Source organism: Cornus florida, unplaced genomic scaffold (genome assembly GCF_030987335.1).
Source record: "Cornus florida cultivar Cherokee Brave unplaced genomic scaffold, ASM3098733v1 CherokeeBrave_3.0.0_Hap2_Chr01, whole genome shotgun sequence".
Lineage (NCBI taxonomy): Eukaryota > Viridiplantae > Streptophyta > Magnoliopsida > Cornales > Cornaceae > Cornus > Cornus florida.
The window spans coordinates 49,387,773-49,415,446 of NW_026775571.1; the positions used below are offsets into that span (position 1 = coordinate 49,387,773).

Here is a 27,674-nt window from a genome sequence, read left to right on the forward strand (position 1 = left end):
TTTTTAATAGTACTATAGTTACTTTGTGCTTTTGTCCAAATGCCAAAATGAAAATGAACTAATTGTTCAGGTGCATTTGGACTGACTCGTTGTTTGAGGATGCCACCATATTCAATATTGGAGGTATTTGTTTCAATGATTTTGAAAGAATCAGTAGTTGGAATGCCAAGACAAGGTAAGGACTTGACATATTGTTTAATAGATTTAACTATACTGGTATGAACTGAAGTCCATAGAGGAGGATTACTTTGGAGATGATCAAACAGAGGTTTACATTACTTGCGAAGGTCTTTATAGAAATCTGCAATGTAATTAAGCGATCCGAGAATACGCTGTAGTTGTGACTTATCAAGAATTTCATCAGGAAATTTATCGGCAAATTGGATTGATCTGTTAGTAGGACGAATTTGTCCTTGATGAATTTGATAACCCAAAAACCTGATTTTGGTTTGAAATAACTTGATTTTTGAAGCAGAGACGACAATGCCATTTTTCTGGATGACAGCAAGAAACGTTTTTAAATGTTTCCAGTGCTCATCTAATGACTTAGAAAAAAGGAGGATGTCATCAATATCGACAATAGAGAAATTACTGTAAGGTTTAAATATATCATTCATGATATTTTGGAATTCACTTGGGACATTTTTTAATCCAAAGGACATAACTCTACACTCATAATGACCAAAACGAGTGGTGAAGGAAGTTTTATACCTATCATTTTTTCTAAGACGGATTTGCCAAAATCCTGACTTCATATCAAATTTGGAGAAGATGACTGCTTGACTTAAGCGGTTAATAAGATCTTTTTTTATTCGGAATATGATATCTTATCCATTTTAGGACCTTATTAAGAAGTTTGTAATTAATAACTAGACGAGGTTCTCCTCTTTCTATTTCAGAATTTTTCTGAACATAAAAAGCTGCGCATGACCATAGTGACTTGCTTTTCCGAATAATCTCTTTGTGACGAAGATCAAAAATTTCTCTTTTACAAAATTCCATAACTTCAGGGCTTATTTGGATTGGCTTGGCTTTAGTGGGAATGTGTCTTCTCTTAAAGCCTTTTATGTTAGGTAATTTCACTGAATGCCTTTTGCGGTGCCAAAAGGCTGTGGGAAGATCGGAACAAACCTGTTTTTTGATTATTTATTCAAAGTCTTGAATTTTGTGCTAAAGGCCTGAGTCTGCTAATTGTTCATCTATGCGTTTGTAATTAACTTCTTCTTTCAAAAAGTGCAATTGTTAAGTTTTACTTTGAAGTAAATTTATTGACTTAGAGACAGATGAATCAATTATTGATTTTAATTCTTTTATAGAAGGATGACTTAGGAATTTAAACTGAACCCCTTGTCCCAATGGCCGAGTGACTAATCCTTCATTATTAGTTGTAAATGGATAAAGAAGGTAAATGAATGGGACTCCTAAAATTAGCTTATCAGTAATATTTTTTACTAAAACAAATGATGTTTTAAAACATATATTATTTTGGCAAATATGAGCTTTTGATAACTTATATTTTATATCCATTTTACTTCCGTTGGCTGAACTTAGTTTTTCAGAAGTTTTCTCATAGAATTTTGTTGGTATGAGACCTTCTTGAACACAGTTAAGATCAGTGCCTGTATCAATCAAAGTAATGACCTCAAGTTTGAAATCCTTGTTGATGATAAGGGTAACTTTAGCATACCATTTTTGAAATGATAAGTCAGTTAAAGTTTGGAGTGTTTGGGAAGGTTCTAAATGTTCAGAGCCTTCTTTATCAGATGATTCTGTTCCTTTAAAGGAAAAAGCAGGATTTGTATTTAACTCAGTGATATTACTTTTTACGGTTTGGTTTTCTAACTTGAGATTTTTTATTTCTGTTTTGATTATGTTGACTTCTGCTTGAAAATCTTGGAGAGTAACTTCCTTGGGTTGATTATTGAATCTTTCAAGAGTTTTATAAAGACTAAAATTAGGCTTAGTAACTTTGGGGGCTTCTGGTTCTTTGTGATCGAGTAAAAACTTAAGTTTATTAAGATAGGAGGATTTTAACTCAGGATTTTCCACTTTACTAATTAGATCAATGAGTAAGTGTTCTGGTTCTTCAGTTTTTGTCAAAACATTAAGTGACTTTAATTTACAACAACTATCTTTACATCCTATTGTAATGTCAGGAGAACTAGGAGGATCTTCAGATGACTGTGAGGAAGAACTAATTTCTGGATCACCACTGCTATCATCAGTGTCACGTAACTGGAGTATGTGGTAGAGGGATTCTTTAACTTCATCAGATATTTGTAACTGATTTATCTTCTCTTTTGCATCACAATCTTCTGCAAAATGTCCTAATCTGCCGCATTTATAACACTTGATTTTACTGGTGTCTTTAGTATTCTTATTATCTTTGTGGCTAGTTTATTTTCTGCTGTACTTCTTTTTAGGTTTCTTTCTCTCTTTAGAATAGTATTCTATTTTGGGGATGACTGCTTTTCGACTTTTGTAATTTCTACGATAACCTTTGTGACTTTTGTAGGGCTTCCTAAAGGAATTAGTCTTTTGTCTGGAGGGAGCTATTGGGGGAAGTCCATATTGTTCACAGAAGGTTCCCATTTCATATTTGGCTCTTTTCCTATCATCTTGTAACTGATTACTAATTTTCATGTCAATACACATTCTTAATCCTTCCTTTTGGATTAAGCTAATGATGTTGCCATATGTGAGGTTGTCATAATCAATGACTCTTGTGGTTTTACTAAGGGTTTCTCTAATCTTATGGGCAAAAAGACTAGGGAGACCATTGATGAATTTCTCTTTCCAAAATGGTTTATTACTATCTTCTCTAATCATTACTCTGGATAAGTATACATCTTTGCACCACCTAAAATCAATCATAGTCGGACAAGTGAGATTAGTAAGCTAATCATGTACTCTTGCAGTAATATTACTTGGGGTTCTTATGAAATGGTCAACAATAGTATAAATAAGTGTGTCGACTCCATCTGGCATACCGTGACCTATGGTTTCATCAAAGATTGGGAATCCATTATTGTCTTTTTAAACAACATTTTTAATTTGTTCACGAGAGGCTTCAGTGAGATAGTTTTCCCACCAAGAGCGTAACATACACGTGAATCCTGAAGTAAGTAAATCTACAATATCAGGTTAACTAAGATCATAGGAAGTAACATAATTATTAGGCACCATAGATATGTGACTTAACTTATTCAGAATTTCTTGTTCTGACAAGTCATCTAGATTCCACTCATAGAGTTTGTCAGAAGAAACAGAAAATTGATTTTCAATGTTCTTTTCCTCATATTGAAGGTCTGGGGGAGTTGGTCGGGGGTACCAATTTTTTGTGAGGTTAGTAGGATGAACTCATTTAGTAGTAAGTCGGTTGAGTTCTAGATTAGAGAAAGCATGTTCAATTTCTTGGATGGTAAAGGGGTAACTGGAAGTGGAGGAGGAGTTGTCTGAGTCATTATCATTGTTGGTGATAGTAAGAGCTTGTTCGTCCTTGACTTTGGCTTTTCCTTTCTCAAGGGTTTTGAGAATAGTTTCAATTTGAAGAACTGTAGAAGGGTCAGGCAGGGCTACTGGAAAACCTTTTCGTTAAGTAGGAATAGAAATGAGGGGCCTTTCAATTGGAGAAGTAGAGGGTTTAACTAAGGTTAGAGGAGGTTATGTGAGGGAAAGCTCAAGTTTATCAAGCTTGGTACTGATGGTATATAAGTATTGATTTGTGAAATTATTTTGTTCAATTATTTTATGGGCATTTGGATCTGTTGTGGTACTAATTTTAAAGGTGAGGCAGTAACTTTAGTTCCCATATGACCAAGGACCACAGACTCGAATGGAGGATAGGAAGATGAGACAAAAGTTGCATCTGACTTCTTCTAGTTAACTTTGGTTAAAACATTGATTTTATTATTGTAATTCTCCAAATAATCAAAGAAATGAATTTCTAACTTATGTTTGAGCATGAACTGTTGCCAGGTATGAAGGATTTTATTTTGTTCCCTCTTAGTATGGGTTTTTCGGAAAAATTTCTTTTTTCCTTATTATGTAGGGAGGAATATTCATCATGTAACTTGGAAAGATGATACTTAAAAGGTTTACTAATGGTGTTTAATTGTGGATTAATAGTATTAATATTTCCAAGGAAATCAGAAGGAGTAGGGGAACTTGGGGTGGATTTGGATTTGGGAGTGCGTGTATAATCTATAATAAATGTTGACTTAAGGAAACTGGTTTCATAAACTTCTTTAGTGGGTACTCTCGGTATATTACAATGTCTAAAATCAAGGTTACTATCTTTGATCCGATATTCTTTTTCATTAACTATATCAGCTATTGAAGGAATTGGGGGTAAACTAGTTCGACTGGATCGGGAACTCACCAAAGAGGTGGATCTGAATAATCTATTCATGGTTTGGTTACACAAATTATTCCTATTTAGAGGACTGGTTAAAACAAACTATGGTCATGATTCTATCGTACTGGTTTCTATTTCCTATCCAAGCACTCATCCGCTCATGCTGCACCTCTTAGGCCCTCCATAGGGGACTTACTGTTCAGATCTTGGACTTACTGTTTGGATCTGGACTCACAGGAAGGAAATAAAGCACATTAAGACAAGAATCAATCAATAGAATGAGTTATCTCAGACAATAGCACAGGACTAATCGAAGACAACAAAATGCTAGAATAAATTAATAGATCACTGTAACGACCCGGTCATTTGCCTTCCTTTCTTTTTTCCTGAAATTTTACGAATGAATTTTTTTCGTTTAATTTTCTTTTCTGAGCTCTGTTTTGTGTCGCTTAGTGTCATCTCGAGTGCTCAGAATTGGTTCCTGAGACTCTTTTTCGTGGATTGAGAACTTCTTTTGAGGACCGAGTCATTTTCACATTTTTCGTTTTTCGACAGTATGCGCTATTTTGTTCTTTTCCTTATTCTGTCTTATCTCCGTTTGTCAGTTTTTGGCACAACCTCACTTCTCATGCTCGGGGTTGGTTTTTGACTTCACGTGCCTTCATCTTGAGTGGTTTCCTTGAAATACGTATCTTTACTTTTGCAAGAAAGTATTCTGGTTGCTCCCGGTGCCCACAGGGGTATGGATGCACAATTCTTTAGAATCTTTTTCATTTCCTGGGGTGTTTTTCATAAATATCTTTTGAAGATATTTTATTTTAGGGGTATTTAAGAAAATATCTTTTGGAAAATATTTTCATTCTGGGGCAGTTTCGCAGTTAACCCTTTTTATAGGGGTCATTGTGCAATTAACGAAAGTTATTGCAAAATGTCTCGTCTAGAGCCTGGATCCTCGTACAGGATTCATTTTCACTTTTCATCGAGTCATGGACTCTTAGAATTCCGTTCTGGTCGTTTTTCTCCAGTTTCAGAGTTTTTGGACTCGGTTGCCGCCAAATTTGTTCGGGGCATAACTTTCTGCTCGGGACTCATTTTTTTATGCCGTTTCTTTCGTTGTTCATATTTTCTCATTTTGATCTTTTATGTTCATGGAGTTTTTCTGTTTGAGCCCGTCTGCTCAAAATCCACTTTTCCAGACCCGGCGGGACCCTTTCGGGACACTTTTAGGGTTTTTCTATAGATAGGGGACTTAAAGAGAAAAATTAGAATTTTCTTTTCCCTCTCTCCTCTCTCTTGGCCGGCAACCATGGCTGCCAAGGGGATGCCACCTTTTTTCTTCATTTTTCGGCCACTTCCCTCGAGTGAAAAGTCTTCGGCCTTAACGTTTAATGTTTGTCTTGACCCCGCGCATCTTATGCCCTTATTAGAATCCATTTACGACAATTTTTCGAGTTCGGGTTTGGAGTCAAGTTAAGATTTTCATGGGGCTTCTTGTGGATTCTTGTTCCCGGTGTAGTCCCCGACAAAACCTCCCGGTATCGTCGAATTAGGAGCACTTTTATTTTGGTGGGCCTTTGAGATTTCATCTCAAATTGAGGTAGGAGATGTTTTAGGTTTAAATTCTTATTATATAGCATGCTTGTGATGCTTATACTACTTGTTTGCATGATTAAATATAAAATCTAGAGATTTTATTATTTATTTTTCTTGTACGGGATCTAATTTTTCCGGTTGCTCATGACTTGGTTTAAACATGTAGCATGATTTTATATTGCCCCTTGATATGCTTATTGTCGTGTATTAAAATTGGAACATTTGAATAAGTATTAAAGATTTTATTTAATATTTATCTTAGGTGAAAGATTAATTCACATGGCCTTAACTAGCTTGAAATCAATATGTGTTAGCATATTATATTAGGCCCTAGCATGCTCTTCAACATAGATTAAATTGAGAGAAATCGAAATTGTTTTGAAAAATTAGTAATTATTAATTAACTTAATTAATTAATTTGCCACGAGTGCACTATTCACTCCATTTGAATTTCGACTTGATATTCTTGATCTACATTCCATATAGCTTCACATATATTTGATTTAGAATATTCGGTTAGGTTTTGAAACCTTTTATTTAATTAAATTCCATGTTTAAGATTTAATCCTCATGGTGATATACAACTTGAAATTGTATTGTGGCATGCTAGAAAATTAAGCTTAGGTATAGTTGTTCGCATATATTAAATTGGGATTAATTGCATGAGAATTGCAACTTTTAATTTATATTTAACTTTAGTGAAAGTTTAATTCACATGGTCTTAAATTGAATGAAATAAACTTGTAATGTGATATTACATTAGTTCTTGGCATGCTTTCCAACATAGGTTAATTTGAGAGCATTTGGTTAAGTTTGAAAATCAAGAGATTTTAATTAAAAGAATTAATTAAAATCTATTTTGTGGTCCCATTAGCTTAATTAAGGTTTTAACTTGACATTTGTATTTGCCATGACTTGTTTACTAGTATATATTAATTTAGGACTATTTGAAGTTGTTTTAGAACCTTGGGATTTAAATTAACATGATTTAATTAAAGTTCTACTTTGTTGTTCTAACAACCTAATTGAGTTTTAGAATGGATATAGGTGATGACCTTGCCATGCTCTTTAACATGTATTAAATTGAGGTTAATTGAAATTGAATCTAGAGAATTTAATTGTGTTTATCTATTTAAATTCTATCAATTTGCTCCATGATCTAGTTGTGTTTTAGAAGTGGTTTCTATATTCAAATCATGGACTTAGACTTGTTGTATATTCATTTAGTTATGTTTTGAACATTGGATAACATAGTTGCTATGTTTGTATTCATGAGAATATGTTTTCCTTATTGAATATATTGTTGCCTTGTGTAATGATTTGCACATTTCGTGTTTAACATCTTTCATGCATAGCGTGTAACGAATCGCACACTGAAGATTCAACATTCATCATATCATATTAGTTGTGGATTTAGAGCATGTATTGTATAGGTTTCCAAATTTGGTTGTGCTTGGTAGATAGTTGATTATCTTGCATATTCCTGTTGATATATGCGTTGTTGCACAACTTGTTGATTTTGAAAACTTGGGGATGTCGTTGTTTGACTATGGCTAGGACGTGGTTCTGGTACGGGGGATAGTCCCTCTATATAGTCTAGTGCGCACATAGGGAGGTTACCCGTGGGCTAGTAACCCTAAAGTAACTATGTTGTCGGTCTGATCCGGCGTGACGTCCGAGTATCCACTTTGTTTGATTTCGTATTTCATTTTCAAGTTGATAACTAGATGATGTTGTTCCATTTTAAGTTACATGATGTTAACTTTGCGAAATTGTGCTTTATGCGTTGTATTGGAAGTTCCAATGTTAGTTAAATTGCATCGATATTGAAAATCGTGTTTTGACGTTCTAATAAAGCTTATGATTGATCCTATTGATTCATTTATAACTTAAACTTTAGGTGGCATGACCCACTTCTGTTGTTTTTGTGCTTTAGATTCCAAGCTGATAGCTTTAAGAAATTGTATTTTGTTGCCTTGTATAATATGCTTTTATGTGATTAGACTGCATTGAAGTTGTAATTTGCGTTTTGATTGTTCAGCATGGCCTAGGATGATTCCTTAGACTTATTTAGAACATAGACGTTAGGTGACATGATCACTTTAGTTGTTTCTGTATTTGAGATTGTAAGTTAATACCTTTGAGAACCTATATCTTGTTGCTTTGTATAACGTACTTCCATATTGTTCAAATGGCATAGATGATGTGATTTATACTAGAAATACTTTAAGGTAGCTTAGGATGCTCCCTGAGTCTCATTTCGATATAGACGTTAGGTGGCATGAACCCCTTTAACATGTTTCACCTTAAGGTGATAAATTTGTAAAATGCTAGGCTGATGCATGCTCATCTCCTACGAGTAGCTTTATGTTACTCACCCCTATGATACTGGGGCATATTTCAGGTACGAAGACTTGGTTCGTGACGCCTAGCATTCCTTGGATGTCGTGTAGCTTTCAAGTTTCCATTTCATGTAAATGTTAGCATGAAATGTCATTTTGTAGACTTATATGTCAAAATATGTATATTTGATTCTATGTATGTAATATGTACTTAAGTACACTCCTTTCAATGTATTTGATATGTATGAGATGAGGCCGAAGGCCAATGACATGTATATTATATTCTATGCAACTTTTTAACTTCATGAAATGTTATGAAAACCTTGAAAAATAGCAAGTCATTGCTTCACCATGGTTGCATCGGGTGTGGGAATTCCATTTTTATTCTTTTATAGGGTCTTATTAATCTTGTATGAAGTGTGGCCAAGGGCCAAATGGTCATTTGATCTCGTTTTGTATTTTTGGATTCCGAGTTTTCATTCCAAGTTCCATTTTTTGCCTTTTTGCCTGTTGGGGGGTCGGATTTTGCATCGGTGGTATTTTTAAGTCATGGACTATTGTAACACGTCCTAATAGGTAAGTTACGTTTGCGTGCATGGTCGTTTCCGAGCAAAACCTTATCGTTTGTGTTTTGAGCCTCTTGTGAATTCATTTCGCACATTTTTTTGCATATTCTGATCTAGGGGCATTATAGACTTTTCACGGTAATTTTATTTTCTTCTTTCAACATGGTTGAATAGAAAACATGATTTTAGGAGGGGTTTCTTTTTCGTGTTTTTCTAGAAAATGTCATCTTGATATCAGAAATCGCTTACGAAGTTCAGCTCTCAGTTTTTCAAAATAGCAGCTTTTTGGACCTCCATGACCAGATTTCATGGAGGGGCATTTTGGGCATTCTACATTGCATTTTTTTTGAATTCTCTTCTAAGTCATATAGAAAACTCAATTTTGAGGGAGGTTTCTTCTTTGTGTTTTTGCAAAAAAATTCATCTAGGCCTCCAAATTCAGCCTCTGTCTTGGATTTTTCTGAAAAAATAACCCCATAGCAGCTTTATGGGCTACTGCTGCCAGCCATGGTGCATTCAGCGCGCCCGTGGCGTGCATGGGCGCGCGCATGGGCGTGTGCATGGGGCTGTCATGGCCCCTCGTCAGGCCGCCGCGACGTCAATTCTTCTTTTGGGATTTTCTCCTTCGTCCGGACTCCGATTCAAGTGAATTTTTTTTTGAACTTGACTAATTTTTCACTGTCTTTCTGACGGTGTGCTCGGTTGTATCCGGTTCTTCCTGAATAATTACCAATTTACCCTTTTTACCTTAAGTACTCGTTTTTCTTCGTCATGCCGTTTCTCCTTCGTCCGGACTCCGAATCATGCGATTCTTGAGTCCATCTTGATTAGTTTTTCGTTGTCCTTCCAGCGGTGTGCTCGGTGGCACCCGAATCTACAGTTTTTGGAAATGACTATTTTGCCCTGGGGGCTTATTTGCCATGTTTTCGATCTTTTGCTTCCGTATCAGTTTTTGTAAAGTTCCATGACCTCATGGAAGGTCACTTTGACTTCTTAGAGTCTTGTTTTCCGTTTTCATTTCCGCATTTGGATCCATTATCGGATCATCCTTACGGTTCATCACAGGACACGCTGGCCTAAAAACCAGGGTCGTCACATCAACCGCAACAAATGGCTTTGATACCAGAGGGGATTAGAGGGGAAGCGCACAATAACTTAAAACTTAAAACTTAAACATAAGAAACTAGCCACAAAGATAATAAGAATACTAAAGACACCAGTAAAATCAAGTGTTATAAATGCGGCAAGTTAGGACATTTTGTAACAGATTGTTATGCAAAAGAGAAGATAAATCAGTTACAAATATCTGATGAAGTTAAAGAATCCCTCTGTCACATACTCCAGTTACGTGACACTGATGATAGCAGTAGTGATCTAGAAATTAGTTCTTCCTCATAGTCATCTGAAGATTCTCCTAGTTCTCCTGACATTACAATAGGATGTAAAGATAGTTGTTGTAAATTAAAGTCACTTAATGTTTTGACAAAAACTGAAGAACAAGAACACTTACTCATTGATCTAATTAGTAAAGTGGAAAATCCTGAGTTAAAATCCTACCTAGTTTCTGAAATGGTGGTCCCACTTTGGAGCCATTCCAGAAATCTTCCCATTAAGACGAGAATCAATCAATAGAATGAGTTAACTGAGACAACAGCACAAGAATAATCTGAGACAACAAAATGTTAGAATAAATTAATAGATCAACCGCAACAACTGGCTCTGATACCAGAGGGGAAGCGCACAATAACTTAAAACTTGAAACTTAAACATAAGAAACTATGAGAAATAAATAACTTAAAGATAACTTTTATTATAGAAAATAATAACAACAGAAATTACAATAGGTTTAAACAAGAAATAACTGGAAATTAACTTACAGAAAGTAGATATCTGCTATGTACAACAAACTAGTGCTGTATTGCAATCCAAAATGATAGAAAATACTACAAAGGAAACAAATATTACAAAGGAAAACTACTGGAAGTCTGAAAGAGAACTGGTTCGAAGCCTGCTTCCTCAATAGAATGGCCTCCCAATTTATAACCAAGCTTCTGAAGTATTGGAGACATTGTCCTGGAATCTGCGGCACAACTTTTGGCTTTAAAAGATGCTTCTAGCTTATATGACTAAGATGTTTCTGTTTTTTACTGTAGATGAATAGTGTTTACTGTTTTTTTATCTTTTTATGCCGATAGCGACGGCACTGTAGATGAATAGTGTTTTATCGAGGAATTGTAGAAATAGTGATTCTGCCGACTAGTACTATAGCAAATAGTAATTCTGACCGGGTACTGTAGCAAATAGTGACTCTAACCAAATAGTGATTTTGACTTGGATTTTGCATTTTGACTTGAATTATGCAAATGGATCTTGGCTGTCTTGGTACTAAGAATCGTCATACTGATTCCCTGGATGACTTGATTCAGTAGCCAAAGATGCATCGTCAGCTCCATCTTCATCTTGTGAGAGATCTTAGATTCGATCAACCAAGGAGGCTGCCATCTTTTTGAGTTCATCAATTTCTGACTGGGGAGCGGATCTCCTGGACTTAATAGTGATTATAGAGGATGACTGTTTTGGTTTAATGTTTTTGGTAACTTCTTTTGTAACTGGTTTTGGTGTCACTTGGGTTACTTGAGTTGGGGTATGTTTTGGATAATCATCTTCAACATAACCTAAAATCCTATCAACTTGGAATCCATCCCACCATTTGACATAGTGGCGATGAACTGCTGTATTACCTTAGAAATCATATTGCCATTTAAATATCCAGGGGACTTTGTACTTGGAACAAAAAAGCAAAAGGATTGGGAACTGGGAATTGTGTTTGGTGACTTTGTGAACTGTATGAAAGTATTTAACTTGATCGGCAAGAGATAGAGGGAGGATTTCTGGAATGGCTCCAAAGTGGGACCTGTAACGACCCGGGTTTTTGATTCAACCCGGTACTACAGTGATAAACCGAAGATTGACCCGATAACGGATCCAAATGCGGAAGCAAGAAACAAAACCATGGTCTTCCAAGGCACAACACACCTCTAAGACCCTAAGATGACCCTTCATGAGGTCACGGAACTCAAAGAAACAAGGTGCGAAAGCAAAGGACCGGAAGAATGACAATTTAAGCCCCTAGGGGCAAGGTAGTCATTTATGAAAGTATGAATTCAGGTGTCACCGTGAACACCACTAGAAATTGAATGAAAAACTAATCAAGATGGACTCAAGAATCGCATGATTCGGAGTCCGGACGAAGGAGAAACAACAAGATGAAAAGAAGCGAGCAAAACCCTTTAGTAAAGGGCAAAGTGGTCAATTTGCAATTAAAAATTGGAGATTTGACTCTAAACAAGTCAAATGAGGTCCACGCAACCTAATCCAATCATTTCACAACATTCCAAGAGGTTCCAAGAACATTGGATAAGAATCCCACGAAATGCCCCTTTCCGGTTTAAGTAAAAACTGATACCCTCTCACTAAAACCTGAATAACTCTCACCACAAATAGATTTTGAATGCATGGTTGGTGTCATTGGAAATATGACTTCAATTTGATGAATTTAGGCTCAAGAATCACCCCATTTGGATTAGAAACGAAGAAGTTATGGCTATTTGAAGTCGGAACAACAGTGCTGAAACTAAACTGAAGCAACTCTTGGGATCAGGCTATTTCGGTCGACCAAAATAACCCATTGGATGATCAAAATGACTTAAATCTCTGCTGAAAACTAGTTTTTAAGGCTTGGTTGATTTGATACACCAAAAGGAACTATTGGTCGACCGAAATGAGTCATCGGTCGACCGAAATGACCCTAAATGCTGACTTTGGCTACTGGAAAGTGAAGTTTCAAGGTTCAAACAAAACCCAAAAGGCTTCGGTCGACCGAAATGGCATTTCGGTCAACCAAAATGACTCGAGAAAGTGCAAAAATTTCATGTTATGCACTCAAGGCTGAAAGTCTACTTGGAATCCCCTATGGCATGTTCAATTCACAAAATATGCCAGTGTGTGATGATGTGAACATGCACGTAAGTGTAATATGGATATTTAAACCTGTTACAATGGCCTATGGCCTTATTACATCCCATTTACAAAATTTGACATGTCAAACCTCAAAAGTTGACAAAATACATTTTAATGGCAAAACTTGAAGTTTAAATTACATACATATGAACTTAAAGGTTCGTGGCCCTTGGCCTCATGTCATACATGTCAAATAAATTAAAAAGAGTGTACTTATGTACATTTTACATACATAGAATCAAGAATACAAGTTTTGTCATGTGAAGCCACAAATCACCCAAGCAATGAAATCTTCAAGTCTTGAGTCATGTACCTGAAATATGCCTCAGTAACGTAGGGGTGAGTAACATAAAGCTACTCGTAGGAGATGAGCATGCATCGACCTAGCGTTTTACAGTTTTATCACCTTAGGGTGAAACACGTTAAAAGGGCTCATGCCGCCTAACGTCTATGTCACAATGAGACTCAGGGAGCATCCTAAGCTACCCTAGAGTACTAACAACAAGAATCATGATATATACTCATGTGAAACAAGTCAAGATTTGGGACAACCCAAGAACACGACAAGAAGCATACTCGGAATTAAGAACTAGGCATAAAATCTATGCAAGTAAACAAGGATAGAATACACGACATGAAGTATACTTGAATCACGAATAAGGTATAATATCTACACTAATGACAAGATTAGAACATTCTAATTTACACGATAGGAGTTATACAAGGAATCAAGAACAAGGGCTAATATCTATGCAAATTACAAGATTGGGATAATCCAATTAGCAAGACAAGAGTTATACACGAAATCAGGAACAAGGCATAATATCTATGCGATTAATGATAAGCGCCGAATATTGCATATTCAAGCGCCCTTAATTGCATTAGTTAAGTCCATTGTTCATTTAATTATGTAGATTACTTTCATTTGTATGTTTTTGTGCATTTTCAGGTTCAATTGCAATAAAGGAGCAAGAGGGGTGTTTTGTAGAGTTTTTGAATATCAAGGTGCCAATTCTGAAATTCTGGCAGCAGTGAAGCCCGAACTTTGTTCGCCATTTTGACCTACCAAAATCAAGAACTGGACTTCCATCATAACATGAAAGATTTAGAGCTCTGAATCAGGTTTCCAAATCTTCAAGCGGTTTGTCATTCGGAGTTCGGAACAGAGAGTTATGATCTTCTTATCAAAGGTGCGCAGAACTGCCTGGCAGCACTGAAGTACTGCCTTTCTCCCCATTTTCGACCAACCAGACTTGAGATTTGGGTCTTCATCAAAACATGAAGTTTTTAAATCTCTGAATCAGTTCTCTAAATCTTTAAACGGTTCATCATTATGAGTTCAGAGTACAAAGTTATGGCTGTTTTACCAAAGTAGGTCCGGGCAGAGCAAACCAAGCATAGGGCATTCTGGCCAATTTTCGAGTGCTCGAGGCCTTATTTCGAGTGCTTGAAATTAGGGCAGATTGCCTCATGAGATCAGCCACTTGTGCTCAGAAATTTGCTAACTTTGTATGCTCTCTTTATGAGTTGGTTGGGGATGTTTCTTGGAGGAGAGAGAGGGCTTTTTGGGTGGAGTAACATGTCTACAAAAGAGGGGAGCCAATTCTGAAATTCTGGCAGCAGTGAAGCTTGATTTTGATTTCCACTTTTGACCCAGAAAGCTCGAGATCTGGACTTCCATTATAAAATGGCATATTTAGAGCTCTGAGTTAGCTTTCTAAATCTTCAAACGGTTTGTCATTCGGAGCTCGGACCAAAGAGTTATGGCCTTGTTACCAGAGGTGCGCAGAACTGCCTGGCAGCAATGAAATTCTGCCTTGATCTTCATTTTCGACCAACCATCCTTGAGAATTGGATCTCCACCAAAACATGAAGTATTTAAATCTCTGAATTAGCTCTCCAAATCTTCAAACGGTTTGTCATTCGGAGTTTGGAGCGCAAAGTTATGGCTGTTTAACCGAAGTAGGTCTGGGCGGAGCAAGGCAAGAATGGAGCATTCTGCTCCAATTTTGAGTGCTCGAGCCCTTATTTCGAGTGCTCGAAATTAGGGCAGAATTGCATCCGGAAATGGCCCATTTTCAGCCACTTGCATCTTGGGTTCCTCAATTCTAATTTCCCTCTTTAATGGTTGGTTGGAGATGTTGGTTGGTGGGGGTTTCTAGAGCCTTATCTCTAGAAGATAAGAGAGGGAAGCCACACAATACATTAATCCTACATTTTCTACAAGATTAGAGGAGAGAGAAGGGAGCAAAGGAGGTGTGTTCTTCAAGCTCCAAGAAGGTTGCACGAAAATGGCCATGAAGATGGAGCTTCTTCCTTCTTCTAGCTTAGCAATGGGTAACTAACTCTTTCTCTAGGGAGGTGATGAAGTCCCTCCCTTGTAAGCATGTCCTAGGATAGTCTATTTTGGGGATTTGCCATGTATATTTTATGGTCTTTTCATAACCAAGAGCACCTCATTTGTTGTAATGAATGTTGATACATGTATGGATGATTTCTTTAAGTTGATTATCTTGCTTTAGATGATGTCTTAGAGTAATCATATTGCTTGAGTTTTTCATGGTGAGAGTGGAAGCAAGGTTATGAAATGGTTTCATGGCATGTTGATAGGTGACTTTGATAGACCATTGCTTAGGAAGTCCTTTGATGGTGTATGCTTAATCTCTAACTCCATGTGCTTTATCATTTTGTCAAGAACTCGATAGTCTCTCATTTAAGTAAATGTGTATAAGCTACACCTTAGTTAGGTAGTCTGAGCATGTTTATCTTTTGATGGATTATACTTGTTTGAGACCTAATGTACCTCTTGATTACTTATATGGCAACCATGTGTTGCTATGTAAGTCTTGACCATCATATGTTGTTTTTCCCCAATTTAGGTCTAATCTAGCATATGTATAGGGATGGAGGCGGATTCACTTCCCTAGTCTCCTCTTCTCTATTGTTCTATTTCATCCTAAATTCCTTGCAAATTAGTGTTTTATGCACTTTGAATTCCTAATTTAAGTGACAACAAACAAAACCTTTATGAACACCCCCTCATCATTCTAGAAAGATTCTAGACACTAAGGTTGCCGTAAGACTAGCGCAGTCCCAGTGGTTCGACTTACCCGACCAATAGCCCTATTTTACAATGATTCGTGCTATTGCGAAGGTTGATGTATGATTGACCAACCGATCAATTAACAAGGTTTGTGCATTTCATAAAACACGTCAAGAGGTAACATATGGAATCAAGGACAAAGCATACTATCTATGCAGGTAAACAAGGATGGAATATTCCATATAACACGGCAATAAGTATACTTGGATATAAGTTAACAAGAATTGCGTTATCAATGCAATTTACATGGTTGGACTATACCAATTTATATGACAAGAAGTATACTTGAAATCACGAAAGAGGCATAATATCTATGCAATTAACAAGATTGGAGCATTTCACATAATACAACAAGTTTTAAATCTTCAAGGAATGGCAACTTGAAATTTAAAGAGTGAAATCAACCATTGTGGAAACTTGGATATTGCCCGGAAAAATACCGTACTCTTGGGATCACTTTAGGGTTACCAGCCCAAGGGTACCTTTCCCTAGTCTTGGGATCACTTTAGCGATTATCAACCCAAGGGTACCTTCCCCTATTCTTGGGATCACTTTAGGGATTATCAACCCAAGGGTACTTTCCCCTATTCTTGATTGATATCCCAAGTCCCAAAATCAACAAGTTGTGCAAGTCAAGATTGTATCAAAATACTAGAAACACATTAACCACGTCTCATGCACAACCAATATTTTGAAACATACAAGTCATGCCCTGAGTTCGCATTAATATGATATGATGAATGTCGAATCTTCAGTATGCGATTCGTTACACGCTATGCATGAAGGATGTTTAATGCGAAATGTGCAAATCATTACACAAGGTAAGTCCAATGTCAAGTTACAAGTTCATTCTAAGCAAGATACAACCATGTGAATTAAGTTCCATATAAAGGAATTAATTAAATATAAGTTTCAAAACTTATCCGATTATTCTCGATTTGATACACGTGAACGAACTTGTCTAGAAAATCATAAATACAAGGTTAGAAACTGAATCAAGACCAATGAACCATGAAATGGATTTTAATTACTTCATTTAATTAAAATGTCTAGGTTTTGAAATTCATCTAAATGATCTCAAATTAATATATGTTATACAACATGCCAAGACTTGATTTAAAAACACGACACAAGTGAATTCTATGCAAGAGAAGACCACGAGTATTAAACTTTAATACTAGAAAATAAATAAATGAAATGTTTCAAAACCTAATCAAATATTCTAGATTTAATATATGTGAAACCATATAGCATGCATATCAAGAATGTCAAGTCAGAATTCCAATAGAGTGAATAGTACACTCGGAATAAATTAATTAAATATTTCTAGATTTCAAAACAACTCCAATTATTCTCAATTTAATCTATGTTGAAGAGCATGCTAGGGCCTAATTTAATATGTTAACACACATTGATTTCAAGTTAGTTAAGGCCATGTGAATTAATCTTTCACCTAAGATAAATATTAAATAAAAACTTTAATACTTATACAAACGTTCCAAATTTAATACACGATAATGAGCATATCAAGGGGTAATATAATACCATGCTACATATTTAAACTAAGTCATGAGCAACCCGGAAAATCAGATCCATTACAAGAAAAATAAATAATAAAATCTCTAGATTTTATATTTAAGCATGTAAACAAGTTGTATAAGCATCAATAGCATGCTATATAGCAAGAATTAAGCCTAGAACATCCCCTACCTCAATTTGAGATGAAAACCTCAAAGGCCCACCGAAATAAAAGTGCCCCGAATCCGACGATACCAAAGGGTTTTGTTAGGGACTACACCGGGAACAAGAATCTGCAAGAAGCCCCATGAAAATCCAAACTTGACTCCAAATCCGAACTCAAAATTTGGCCAGAAACGGGTTCTAATAACGGCATAAGATGCGCGGTGTCAAGAGAAGCATTAATCGTTAAGGCCGAATAGTTTTCACTCGAGGGAAGCGGCCGAAAAATGAAGAAGAAGCATGGCAGCCCCTTGGCAGCCATGGCCGTCGGGCAAGAGAGAGGAGAGAGAAGAAAATCTGACTTTTCTTCTTAAGACCCCCCTATTTATAGAAAATCTCAAAAAATGCCCCGAAAGGGCCCTGCCGGGTCTGGAAAAGTGGAATTTGAGCAGACGCGCTTAAACGGCAAAACTCCATGAATGAAAAGATTCACAATGAGAAAATATGAATAACGAAAGAAACATCATCAAAAATCGAGTCCCGAGCAGAGAGATATGCCCCGAACAAGTTCGACGGCAACCGGGTCCAAAAACTCTAAAATTGGAGAAAAATGATCAGGACGGAATTCTATGAGAACACGACTCGACAAAATGTGAAAATGAATCCCGTACGAGGATCCAGGCACCAGACAAGATATTTTGCAATAACTATCGTTAATTACATAATGGCCCCTACAAAAAGGGTTAACTGCAAAACTGCCCCAGAATGAAAATATCTTCCAAAAGATATTTTCTTAGATAACCCTGAAATAAAATATCTTCAAAAGATATTTTTGAAAAACACCCCAAGAAAAGAAGATAATTCCAAAGAACTGTGCATCCATGCCCCTATGGACACTGGGAGCAACCAGAGTACTTTCTTGAAAAAGTGAAGATACGTATTTCGTGGAAACCACGCAAGATCAAGATATGTGAAGTCAAAAACTAACTCCGAGCATGAAAAGTGAGGTTGTGCCAAAAACTGACAAACGGGGAAAAGACAGAATAGGGAAAATGACGAAATAGTGCATAGTGTCGAAAAATGAAAAATATGGATATGACTCGGTCCTCAAAGGAAGTTGTCAATCCATGGAAAAGAGTCTCGGAAATCATTTCCAAGCACTCGAGATGACACTAAGCGACAAGAAACAGAGTTCAGAAAGGAAAATTAAACGGAAAAAAATTTATCCGTAAAATTTTAGAAAAAAGAAAAGGAAGGGAAATTTTTGAGTCGTTACAGGACCACCATTTCAGGAACCAGGTAACGATTTGACTTTTGAATTTATTATCAAAATTGATAAACCAAGAATGAGTAAATGACTCATTTTGGGGATTATATATATATATAATCCCCTAACATAAAATTACTATTATTAACATTAAAATAATTAATTAATAATAATAATACGCTATCCTCTCAAATATATATACTCAAGTATATATATATATACAACCAACCATATATGAGTAATTATCCGTACCCATAATCAACCACTATTCAAGTAGTCCGTGAGACCTAACTGTTGGTCCATTACTACTATTCAAATCCCTCCTTTTTAAACTAAAAATAAAATAAAACACATATTTAAACAAGTAACTAAATTTATATTTAAATCAACACATCATCTTTTAACAAATAATCACATACAACAATTAATTTAAAAACACTTAAGCACACACTTATAATTAAACAATTAATTCATTTAAACATATAACATGAAGCCACATAAACACATAGCCACGTAAACAACTAAAAATGCACAAGAAATAAAAATTTAAATTCCAATTATATCCTTTTGAAAACTAGGGGTATTACAATATTATACTGTAAATACATGATTGAATTCGTATTCACATACCTTGAAAATTGCTATAATAAATTTAAGTAATTAAATACTCCATTAACAACATATAATTTAATTAAAATTGTATAATGTTCGAATCCTTAGCATATTAATGTGTATCATGCATTCTGGGAGTTTATCCATTCTATTCTAATCATTTAAATCACTCAAACCAACCTAACAACCTTGGAACAGCCCCAGTCATCAAAATAGAACCCTAAAACAGTTTCTGAAAAATTCTTAGCAAGGTAGTCGGCTCTCTCATTGAGAGCCGTGTATTTTTTTTCAAAGGGAGTCGGCTCTCGACCTGCTATACCTCATTTTCTCCGCCTCCAGTGACCTCTGATTACCTCCGTTAAGGGTCCTAAACATCTGTTATAAGTCCCAAACAATCCCAATTAATTTTATAAAGTCATTATGCATCATTGACACAAGTTAAAACAAGATTACATGCAATAAGATTCAAGATCAAGAAAATATAAATTCATATATATACTTACTGTTTTAATCTATTTAAGTATGCATACATGGTCAATTTACTGTCTAATTAATCCTGAAATTAACCTAGACATGTATAGAACACGAGATCAAAGAGAAAGAGTTAGAAGAAGAACTTGCCTTAAGGTTTCAGAATGAAAACCTTAACCTTCTTCTTCCCTAGCTTTTTCGGCAACCCTTGGCTGCCTTCTTAGTCCTTTGTTGCTCCTGGTTCAACCCACAAGCAAGCATCTTCCTTCCTTCCTTGGTTCAACCTTTAACTTTGGCCAAAACCCTTCTCTTTCTCTCTCAGTTGTCTCTCTAAACTCTCTGCCTCCTCTATCTACGCGAAAGGATTTTGAAATCCGTTGGTAGACACCCAATACATATACATATATATATTTATACACACACACACACACATACTATATGTAATTCTAACCTAATCCTATATCAAATCTAAGTCTGCTACAAAAGAAAGAAAATAAAAATAACTCATTATAATAATAATTTCTAACTATAAGACTAACGTGAAAACACATATATATTTATATATATCTTCTGTAACAATATATATCCATATATATATATACACACTACAAATCCTTCCATAAATTAATAATAATAATTATAACTAATCAATATCCATTTATATATAGGCGGATTCAAGAATTGTTAATGGGGTAGGCTAATATTTTTGGGTGGGCTAATACTAATAATAATAATTTATTTATTATTATTTTTTTAAAGGGATGGGCTCAAGCCCACCCAACCCACCCCCTAGATACGCCTTGATAATATATACACACTGATATATATATATAACCACAGTAATATTCAATTGCTCCCTGGTGAGTAGGAAGTAATATACTCACTTTTACTCATATCCTTATGATCGAATCCAACGGCTACAAAATAATTATTTTTGAAAATTAATATTATTTTAATTAGTCATTAATTATGAAATGACCATATTGGATACATTCTTAAAGAAAAAAAAAATAATAAAAATAAAAATAAAAATTAACCATGAACTATCATCACCCCATCGCCACTGTCACCTCTACCCTGCCACCACACCACCTCCACCACCACCGCCACCTATACTACATCACCTCTACCCTGCCACCACCTCCCCCGCCATACCACTTCCACCACCACCGCCACCTACACTACACCACCTCCACCCAGACATATTTGATGGCTACTTTTGACTAAAAATTACCAAATCTACAAATTAATTGGCATCCTTATAATTATTGGTGTATGTGGTGGTGGTGGGTGGAAGTATGGTGGTGATGGAGGTGGCAGTGTTGTGGTATGGATCGAGGAGGTGGTCGTGGCAGTGGGGGAGGTGGTGACGAACCTACAGTGGTGGAAAGGGACATAGTTAAAGTTTAATCCGATTTAAAAAATTATTATTACTATTTTAAAAAATGTATCCAATATAGTCATTTCATAATTAATGGTTAATTAAAAGAAAGATAATTACCTAAAATAACTAATGTTTCAATTAGTCGTAGGATTAAATCCTAAGACAATAAGTAAAAATGAGTATATTGCTCCCTGCTCAGCCGGGAGCAATTGAATTCTACTGTATATAACTATATAGACATATATAACTATCAATGGGTAATTATTCATACCTATCAAGTCTTATATCTAAGTAGTCTATGTGACACATTGGGTTGGTCTATTATTACTATCCAAATCCTTTTCCTTTTAAAATATAAAATAAAATAAAACAATTTAATTTTTAACAAATAAATACAAATAATCACATAGCATTTAATCAAATAATTTCATACCAACAATTAATTAAATTACATAATTTAAACACATAATTAAAATAAACAATCAATTCAAATAAATACATGACAATTAGTCACGTAATCAAATAATCAATTAAAAATGAAATAAAATAATTAAATAAATTCCAAGACTATTCTTTTAAAATTAAGGGTATTACAATTACCTTATATTTTAAAGAGCGAATTGTGAAAAATCTCCCTCGACTATTAGCCAGTTCTTATGAATATTTTTAGTAAATAACTCCCCTCAACTATCCTAAGAGAGTGTTTTTAACTGATGTCCGTTTAAGTTATTATTTAAGAAATTTTTTCAAATGAAATTACCTCTTAACAGATTGTTTTTCAGACAATTTATTAATTTATTTTCTCTCTCTCCGTCAAGCAAGGTATGTGAAGTAGCAAAGAAAAATTCCAAAAAAAAAAAAAAATGGAAAGCCAATAAAATCATATTTATATAATTAATAAAATAAAATTGAGTATAACCGTATAGGAGAGAGAAAATCCACCATGGTGTTGGAATAGAAGATAAAAAAATTAAGAGCATCTCCAGCGGTATGTTAAAATATCCTTTTGTATAAAACATATACTGCTACCTATGATGTGTAAATTTTTTCCATCTCCAGCAGTTTGTTAAGATACATTGCCACATCACCAATGTGTAAAAGGGTTGTGTATTTTACAAACCATTTTACACTGCCAAATCAACATATTTTCTTTCTCATCCCTTTTTTTCATTCCATTAAAGAATCAACCATATATTAAGTAGGTTTGTAAAAATTATGTGGGGTCTTGGCATGACACATGATTGATTGTTATTAGGAGATATATTTTTACACAAAATGTATAAAACAACCGTTGGAGTTAAAATTAAATAATTTAAATTTTTTGTGTAAATCCATCATGACACATCAGATTTACACAAAAAAATATACACAACAGTTGGAGATGCTCTAAGCACCTCAAGAACTCCTTCAGTACACTTGATATTTAGTAGGCAACTATAAGAGTTAGTTATTTTAAGGAAAATAATCAATAATTTGCCATGTTTCTTAGTCCAATTTCTTTCTTTTCCTTAATTGAATTATGATACAGCAAGGTAAGTGGACTAAAATTGGCAATTAAAAAGTAAAATAATCTCTTTTTCAAATCTAAATAAATTTTTTTTTTTTACTTACTTCGAGAACATGAAAAACCCAAAAGTAACTTTTTGAGACGAAATTGTTGTAGTCGATGTACTCAAGTTAAAGACCAAAAAATATGAACGCTTTTAATGTAAAAAGATATCATTGCCCCTTATTCAATTCACAAGAATCTAATTATAAAGGACATTTAAGTCATTTAGTTTGAGAGAAATCCAATTATCATCTCATCATATATTGTTTTGATTCCACCATAAAGTTATTTTGATTCTACGACCTACTACTCAAAAATTACATACCATATGGACGAAGTACAGGGGTAATTCCTGGGAAGTATGTTTACTCACTCTTATTATTAAGATGTTTTATTTATTTATTTTATTATGAAAATGGTAAGAAACCAAAGGAAACATAACACTTTTTACATGCAAATGATTGTTCAATTACATGGATGAAATCATGACAAAGAAAAACCAATAATAAAGGTAAATAAATAAAAACAAGTCATAAATTAAATGAATATAGCTAAATATTCTTGGAGCCTCAACTATTATTTACATGTGTTATATCATGTTATCCAAGTAATGTTGAAAGATAAATTTTTAACAATTGGGTTTTTCGATTTGCTATTAGCTTTGTGTTTGAAGGAATGAGAAGGTTTGCTTGACGCGGAGAAAGAAAAGAGAAAAAATAAATAAATTGTCTGAAAAATAATCTGTTGTGGGGTAATTTCGTCCAAAAAATTCTATTAGATAACCACTTAAACAGACATCAGTTAAAAATACCCCCTTGGGATAGTTGAGGGTAATTTTTTGCCAAAAACATTCATAAGGGGTTTTTCGCAACTGGATAATAGTAAAGGGGGGGTTTTGTAATTCACCCTATTTTAAAATGGGTTCCATTATATTTGACACATGGGTAGGCAGGCACATAGACTTGGTGAAGTATGTAGTAGGTTTTTATTTATTTGGCCAAATAGCATGACTCAATTTTTAAATAATTAAAACTAAAAACTACAAATTTTTACCACAAATGATCTCTTTCTGGTGGATAAGAATCTTAATTTACATAATGCACTTAAAAGTTTTTTATAATTGTATTTTGAATTGATATTTTCTAATTACAATTAAATTTTAAATACATACCTGTGACGATCTTAAATTTTTCAACCCAGTGTGTTCTGTGATGAACCAAAAGAATGACCCGATAACGGATCCGAAATGCGGAAACGAAGGAAACTAAGTGACCACTAGAGATGTACATCATCCCTAAGGCATCAAAATGACTCCCCATAGCATGATCAAATTGCATTATATGCTATTGTGTGATGATGTGAACATACACACAAGTGTAAAATGGTATTTTAAACATGCTACAATGGCCCATGGCCTTATTACAACTTATTTACAACATTTGACATGTCAGACCTCCAAGTTAGAAAAATTATATTTCATAGACAAATCATGAACATGCTAACACTTGCATGTGAACAAGAATGCTTCTAAAGAAGCTCAACTCAGCAAATCACCCAAGCAATTGTAATCTCCAATCTTGTATCCTGTACCTGAAATATGCCCCAGTATCGTAGGGGTGAGTAACATAAAGCTACTTGTAGGAAATGAGCATGCATCGACCTACGTTTTACAAGTGTACATGATTTAATCATTCTGGTTCATTCCACCTAACGTCAATGTCAAAGGTGAGACTCAAAGAGCATCCTACCTACCTAAGATCATTTCTAGCATAAAACACATCATTTTATGCAATTTCAACAACACAAGAGCATGCTACATATAGCAACAAGATATAACATGCTTACACAAAGCAACCAGATAGAAACATGCTTACACAAAGCAACTAGATAGAAACATGCTTACACAAAGCAACTAGATATAGATTCTCAAAGTTATCAACTTGAAATCTAAATGCTAAATCAACTAAATATAGCAATTTAGTATGGATGTACTTAACAACATCAAATCACCAATAGCCAAAACCACAGTCACAATATAAACATGATTGATAACTTGGAATTGAATGCGAAAGCAAATAGTGGAAGACTTGGACATCAAAGCTCGGATTTCCGCCGAGACAAGGCAAATTTGGAGCTACTAACCCCCAGGCAGCCTACCCAACGCGCGAACTTCTGACTTAGAGGACTCACATTCCCGTATTAGAGCCAAACTCTAGTGACCTGACAAAACAATGTCCCAAGTGATTCCAAAATAAGCCAAATAAGTTCACAACTTATACATAATTTATATAATGCACGAAGTCACCTTCGATGCACAAGTAGATAGTAACCATACAATACATGCTCTAAATCTACAACTACTATAGGATGACAATGTCGAATCTTCAGAGCGCGATTCGTTACGCGCTATAACAATATAATCCAATATTGAAACATAACTCATAAATCCATTATAAGTCAAAAGTCATACTTTAAACATACTATCAATGTCAAATACATGAGTTAATCAATAATACAATAGAAACAGAATTTAATCAATAAACTAATTAAATTCCCTAGATTTCAAATCTCAATCAAATGGCCTCCAATTAATACATGATAAACAATATAGCATGGTCATTACATACACCACATCAAAACTCGATTAGGCCATAAGAACAAAAAAGTGAAATTTAATTAAATCATGATAATCAAATCCCTAACTTCTAAAACAACATCAAATGGTTCCAAATTAACATATACTAGAACATAAGTCATAGTTATCACAAATATCAAGTTAAACACTTAATTAGGCCAATGGAACCCTTAATTAGATTTTAATTAAAATCTCTAGATTTTCATACTTGTCCAAATGCTCTTAAATTAAAGTATGTTAAACAACATGCCAAGACATAATTTAAAAGCATATCACAAGTCAATTTTATACTAGGTACGGTCATGAGATTTAATCTTTCACAAAAGATAAATCTTAAATAAAATATGCAATTCTTATTCAATTAATCCCAATTTAATATATGTTAACAAACATATTAAAACATGATTTTCCAGCATGCCACAATTCCATCCTAAGTTATACATATCCTTGTGAATTAAATTTCATACAAAGAAATAATCAATACTAATTTTCTAGAATCGATACAAGGCATGAAATTAAGTTGTATAATCATGCTAAACATTCAATATAACACACATAAAAGCCTAGAACATCCCCTACCTCAATTGGAATGAAAATCCCAATTACCACCGAAGTGAAATCTCCCCAAATTTTTGGTCTGCATGACAGATATTTCAGCTTGTTACCTTCAATTTGGGAAATTCATAAAAAATTCAATTCTAATCCAAATTGAATGAATCCAAAGCCCAATGAAAGCTTAAACACTGTAATTTGATAATATCAATTTAGTTTAACAAAATATTTTCCCAATTGAAACAGTTTTGACCCACAACTTTGAAACAAATTCTGCCCAGAAAACACATTTTCAGCCTGTAGCTTCCAACTTTGAAAATTCATGAAAAATTCATTTGGCATCCAAATTGGGCAAACCTAATTTATTTTGTAAGTAAACATATGAGAGTATAAAATTGAAAATTTAAGCCATGATCCAATGTCAAAAGGTTAGTGAAATAAATCATCTAAAAATATGTTTTCCAGCTGCAATAAAAACATGGATAGCAAATAGTCTCGAATTTTTAAAAAAATTTAGAAATGCTCTAAAATCGTGAAAAAATTCTGAGTAGTGTAAAATTCATGGGGAAAGTTCCAGTAAAAATTTCAAGGTAATTAAAGCACCACAGCTCCATATAAAAATTCGTTTCCAGACCAAATAAGAAAAATTTAAATTTCCAACAACTAGCTTGCAACTTCAAAAATTCATAACTAATTCATTTTACATCCAAATTACATGAAACCAAAACTAATTGGAAGCTAATAGATTATATTTTCATGTTATATATTTAATTTGATAAGATTTATTTCAAGTTAAAATAGTTTAAGGGCAGAATACAAGTCCTTCTCTTCTTTGCATGTAAAACAATCAATAATGATATAAAAATACTTCAAAAGAATAGATCAATACCTCACTAGAGAATTGAATCCCTAGATACCAAAGCAAAACTAGGAGTTAGGCTAAATCCTTTAAGGGTTTTGAAGAGGAGGATGAGTGAAACAAAAAGTATTCCAAGCTTTATGGTCTAAAGTAAGTGGAAGGGTCTCAAAGATCAAGGTCAATGCCTAAAGTTTCAAGCTTCATCCATAGAGGCTAGGGTTTTGTGGTGAGGAAGAAAGAGATGAAATGTGAAAATGTGTGAGTGGAGAAAATAGAAATCCTCCACTCACTATATGATCCTATACCATGGTCAACATACACATCTATGGTCAATTGTACAAAAACCCTCCTTTAAAACCATAATCCCAAAGTGACCCAAAGATATTTGCAAGACTCAATTGTGAACCTACACTTGTCACCAATCCATGGCTCCTTCCTAGGCTTAATCCAACACCTACACTTGTCAACCATCCAAGCCAACAAGTGCACCAATCCTAGGCCAACAAGTGGGTGAATCCTCACCCTCCAAATGTCATCATCCAATGCATCAAAGTGTTTCCACACAAATGTCAACAAGTGGACCAATGAGAGTGTGACAGTTGTCACACTTTTCAAAAATTGCAAAAAGGTCCTTTTTGAAATTATCTTCCAAATTTAATTGCAAAATGGTCCCTAAGATGAAAA

At 34.6% G+C, this 27,674-nt stretch overlaps 1 long non-coding RNA gene across 2 annotated transcripts; it reads right to left on the bottom strand.

Annotated features, from left to right (window-relative positions):
- Positions 1–24,280: 24,280 nt before the first annotated feature.
- LOC132296136 (uncharacterized) lies at positions 24,281–27,288 on the bottom strand. 2 transcript variants are annotated; one of them, XR_009478574.1, is made up of 4 exons: positions 27,021–27,288; positions 26,159–26,216; positions 25,087–25,164; positions 24,281–24,534 (listed from the first exon to the last, which is right to left on the bottom strand). It is a non-coding gene; the product is annotated as an uncharacterized LOC132296136 (long non-coding RNA). The 2 variants fall into 2 exon arrangements; XR_009478575.1 differs by having other exon boundaries at positions 26,159–26,244.
- Positions 27,289–27,674: the final 386 nt, after the last annotated feature.